The sequence below is a fragment of the Otolemur garnettii genome, unplaced genomic scaffold (genome assembly GCF_000181295.1).
Source record: "Otolemur garnettii isolate 467f Iridium unplaced genomic scaffold, OtoGar3 scaffold00105, whole genome shotgun sequence".
NCBI lineage: Eukaryota > Metazoa > Chordata > Mammalia > Primates > Galagidae > Otolemur > Otolemur garnettii.
The window spans coordinates 1,103,705-1,108,914 of NW_003852500.1; the positions used below are offsets into that span (position 1 = coordinate 1,103,705).

General features: G+C 43.7%; 1 pseudogene; it reads left to right on the forward strand.

Moving 5' to 3' along the window:
- LOC100951696 overlaps nt 1–3,334 on the forward strand; it is a 10,410-nt pseudogene extending 7,076 nt beyond the window's left edge.
- Nucleotides 3,335–5,210: the final 1,876 nt, after the last annotated feature.

Consider the following 5,210-nt stretch of genomic DNA (forward strand, 5'->3'; position numbering starts at 1 on the left):
GTATCTGCAAATAAAATTGCAACACCTGCTTTTTTCTGCTTTCCATTAGCCTGGAATATAGATGACCATCCCTTCACCCTGAGTCTATGTTTGTCTTTCAAAGTAAGGTGAGTTTCTTGAATGCAGCAGATATCTGGCCTGAGTTTTTGTTTCCAGTCAGCCAGGCTGTGCCTATTTAGAGGGCAATTTAAGCCATTCACATTGATTGAGATTATTGATAAGTCTAGTATACTTTTGAGTATCGAGTTTTTTGAAGGTCCAGTGGACATCTTTGATCTTTCTGTCAGCGTGGAGATTGGAATTTGATCAAAATTTTCTTGGTGAGTTTATTTATGTGGTGGAGGATTGCACTGGTCATTATGGAGGATAGGTCTGAGAATATCCTGGAGGGCTGGTTTTGTTATAGCAAATTTCTTCAACGTGTGAATTATTTAGAAGTATTTAATTTCTCCATCATGGATGAAACTCAGTTTAGCTGGATACAGGATTCTGGGTTGAAAGTTGTTTTATTTTAGGAGGTTGAAAGTCGATGACCACCCTCTTCTAGCCTGAAGATTTCAGCAGAGAGATCTGAAGTCATTCTAATATTCTTCCCCTTGTAAGTTAAGATTTTCTTGCATCTAGCTGCTTTCAGGATTTTCTCTTTCATATTAACTTTAGTGAAGTTGATTACGATATGCCTGGGGGATGTCTTGTTCCGGTTGAGTCGTGCTGGGGTTCTGAAGCTGTCTGCTATCTGAATTTCAGGATCCTCTGGCATGTCTGGAAAGTTCTCTTTCATAATTTCATGAAGAAAAGACTCTGTGTTTTGTGAAGCAACTTCGTCACCTTCAGGGATTCCTATGAGGTGAATATTAGTTTTTTTCAAATTATCCCAGAGCTCTCTGAGTGAGTGATCTGTTTTTGCTCTCCATTTGTCTTAATCTTTGGATGATTTGGCACGTTCAAAATCTTTGTCTTCAGTGTCAGAGATCCTATCTTTTGCCTGGTCCATTCTCTGAATGAGGGATTCAACCGTACTCTTCAGATCTTTAAGGGCTACAACCTCTTGCTTCAGTGTATTGTAATCTTTGATGATTTTATCTTTGAAATCATTGAATTCCTGGGATAGCTTTTGAATAATTTGAAATCCTAGTTCCCTTCTTTCCTCCATCCTATTGATCTTATTCGCTATCCAGATTCTGAACTCAGTTCCTGACATCTCAGACATCTGTTTATGGAAGGGATCTTCAGTTGTATCTGCCCCATCCTTCCTTGGGTGGGTTGATCTACTCTGGTTGTTCTGGTTACCAGAGTTTTTCTGCTGATTCTGCCCCATCCTGAATTTGCACTTTTCGAAGACAGTCCCTAAAACCGTTCTGCCAATGACTTCTTCTGGTTGTCTCCTGGGTGCACTCTGCTAAGACCCCAGGAAGCAGGACGGTGGGCAGGGCAATGCAGCTGGTCCCTGCAGGAGTCAGTTGTGGTCATGTGCCCCCAAGACCCTGGGAAGCAGGAAGCTGGAAGATGGCGGGCTGGGGGATGCAGCCGGTCTGGCAGTAGTCAGTTGCTGTTGCGAGCCGACAAGGCCCTGGGAAGCAGAGACGTGGCAGGCGGGTGGGGTGATGGAGCCAGCCCCTGTGGGAGTCAGTCATAGTCATGTGCTACTGAGGCCCCGGGAAGAATTGACCTAGATCTTAATGAACTTTAATCTTTCTAATTACAATAAGATTGTCAAATTCCAAAAAGTATAATTCAGCTAGATTATTGTTGGAATGCATAAAAAATTGATTAATTTGAAAGAACAGATGTCTTTAGGTCATCCCACCCTAACATATGAAATGCTTTAATGAGAATTTTCCTGCTTTTGCTAGTGCTTTGTATAATTTTTACAACTTTCTCAGCAAATGTATTAACAAAAGGATACCCTCTGAGTTTTGTGTGTTTTTAAAGAATTAATTAATTAATTTTTAAAATTTCAGATTAATATGAGGTTACAAACTATTAAGGTCACATTGTTTGCATTTGTTAGGTAGAGTCCCTGTTGCAGTTGTGCCCATCACCCTGGAGGTGTGCCATGTACCCCTGCATTTGAGTATTGTGTTTTGCTCATAAATGCTTCAAAAAATAGAGGCCAAGTTTTTCTTCTGCTATGTTTGTGACTTTTATTTTGTAATACTCACTTCTCTGATTCTTCTAAGATTAATTTTGTTATTGGACTGAGGGTCAGAGGAAGGTGGTGGGAGGCTCTCATGGGCAGCAGAAGGGCTGTATTTGCTCCCTGGGTAATTTGAGGTATTTCCTTAGGGAAGATCTGGCCCAGCTGCCTTTCCTGACCATGGTGTATCAAGGAAAGTCTGAGGCTTCATCCCCCAGCCCCAGCCTTCATCCTTGCTGTACCCAGGACATTGTGCTCCTAGATGGCCAGGTCATCCCCAAAGGTACCCACAATGGCAGGGGGCGGTGGTGAGGCTCCTGCATAGGTTGGCAGTCCTATCAGGGAGCTTGGACCTTGTCCTTACCGTCCCATCTCCCAAAAGGGAACATCTATACCATCAGCATCTTTGGATTCTCACAACCCCTTAGTCTGGTCAAATCCCGAGGTGCTGCCCCTCCCCCCTTTCCATCTTTGGACTTGGTGAGGGGGGAGGGGTTCTGACCAGGGAAACCAGACACTACTTTCCCCCTCTACTGTGCCCACATCTGTCTTTTCTCCGGTTGCTGGGTGTCTTGAGGGACCCCATGCAGTAACTTTGTCTTGCTCTGTCCCCAGGTCTATGATTTCTTCTGCTTCCACCCAGAAAATATTCAGAAGAGGTCTCCTCTGGCAATCATTCCCTTCTCTGCAGGGCACAGGTGAGGCCAGTGGGGGTCTGAGGTGGAGAAGGGGTGAGGGTGGTCCAGTGGTGCCCAGCGGAGGCCTGACATGTGCGGAGCTGCGCCTCACTAGTTCAGGGGTTTCAACAGGACCCTAGGAAAACGGCTATGTTCTAAGCTCCTCCCACACCTGCAGGTCTGAATTGGAGGCTGGAGTCTGGCCAGTCTCTAGAGGCTTTATGATCCCACAAAGGGGTTCCTTCACAGTGAGATGCCCTCTCTGCCCCTCAAGATGTTGTGGGCACAGGTTGGTGACCTGGAATAGGGTCCTGGGTGCTATCAGAGTCTTCATCCCCATCTCCAGGAACTGCATCGGGTGGAAGTTTGCTATGACGGAGATGAAGGTGGCCCTGATGCTCATGCTGCTGTGCTTCCAGGGCCTGTTGGACCGTGCGGAGCCTACAGGAAGGTGGAACTGATCCTACGTCCAGAGGGCGGCCTTTGGCTGCAGGTGGAGCCTCTGAACAGAGGCCTGTAGTCAGCCAGCCATCTACCATAGCCACCCTGACCCCAGTTCCCACACCTATCCTTTGCAGATTCCCGGGAAATAAACTGTGCTGTCATCTCTGCCCGAATTTCACCCACAGCCAGCAGGGGGCGCTTGGGGACTGCGGGGATCCAGGGGTGAGCCTGCCCGGGTGGGAGACGGGCAGGCATCAATGATCCCAAGACTCAGACTCACTGTCTGGGTGACCTCAGGGTCCCACACTGATGGTGGGTTCTCCCAGGGCCCACGTATGGTAAGGTGACCAGATTTTAACATTGGTAAAGCGGGATACCATTGACGGGGTGGGGTGGGGTGGGGTGGGGTGAGGTGTGGAGTTCTATGAAGCAACAAAAATTTTCATAGAATGCAAAAATAGTATTGTAATATATATATTTTTAATTTCAACATAAGTACAATTTACAAATATTATACATTTAAAAAAATTATGTATAAGGCGGTGCCTGTGGCTCAAGGAGTAGGGTGCCGGCCCCATATACCAAAGGTGGCAGGTTCAAACCCAGACCTGGCCCCCCCAAAAAAATTATGTATAGTATTATTTTATTCTTTGGTATATTTCTCATTTGAGTGATTTTTTTTAGTAGATTGCTGTCGTTGTTTAAAAGGTCATGAAATTTTTCACAAGAATTTGTTAAATTACATTTCACACATAAAATGGCTTTCAAAGTCTCAACACTTAATTGTGATTTTTCTGATGTCCACAGTTTATTTACTGTAGAAAAAACGCACTAGTTGAAGCATTAGTTTCTGGTAAGGACAGCGCGTATCCCACAATTTTTAGTGCATTATTGTATGAAACATGGTTTGTTTCAAAATGATGAAATATTTCTAAACATTTGCTCTCTATTGTGATTTTTGCTGATGCCCAAGAGTTAACCTTTTCCTTATCAATATATTTTTAAAATAATGATACCTTGTAAGTTGTAAGTGTCAATTTCAAGGCCGGCATTAGACTTTTTGCCACCACTATAAAATATAAATAATATGAGTACTGTCTGCTAAATTCATGAAATAAATAAATAAATTTCTTACCTAAATTATCAGAATAGCTGATTTGTTGACATCACTTGTTTAACTAGCACTAGCACACAGTAGGATGTGTATAGTCTGAGAGACAGTTACAAAATATTTTTGTGGTTGCCAATGCCAAAAAATGTCATTGTTCATTAAGTCCAAACAATGGTGGTCGAATTCTAACAACTGACCAACAATGAGAACTTTGATAAGCAGTTCTAGATAATCAGTTCTCAACAATTATTTGTTATTATTAAAGTTTAACATTATACAATTAACAAAAATAATATAAAACTCATATCCTGGTGAAATAGCCACAAGGCAGTGGCTGGAGGAAGGGCAACCCCCTAGTGAAGCAAGCTGAGGTTTTTAAAGTGCATAGAGGAATTTCATTGGGTGTTTTGTTGGGCCAGGCTGCTATTGGCTGAGGTGTTTATGGTTAGGGACCCTCGGGGGGGGGGGGGCTACTTGTTTGTTCCAGACAGTTTGGCTCCTTCTGAGCTAATTGTCCTTGTCTAGAAGCCAGGGAGGGAGCCAGTCTCCTTCTGTTACTGATTCCACCTGGGTGACCTTGCCCAGGAAGGGAGTAGGGAGTTTACATTAGCCTTTTCATTTCCAAATGAAGTTACATTAACCTCTTCATTCCCAAATGGAGTTACATTAACCTTTTCAGCAGCTGAAACCGTATATTCCCTTCCCATTCTCCTGCTGTTCCCCAGCTTGTCATGCATTCTTTCCAAATATCAGGACTTTTTAAAAATGCTGTGGGATGTGGGACAAATTATTAAAAAGCGGAACATCTGGTCTCCTTAATGTATGGGGTTTTTACTGTGAG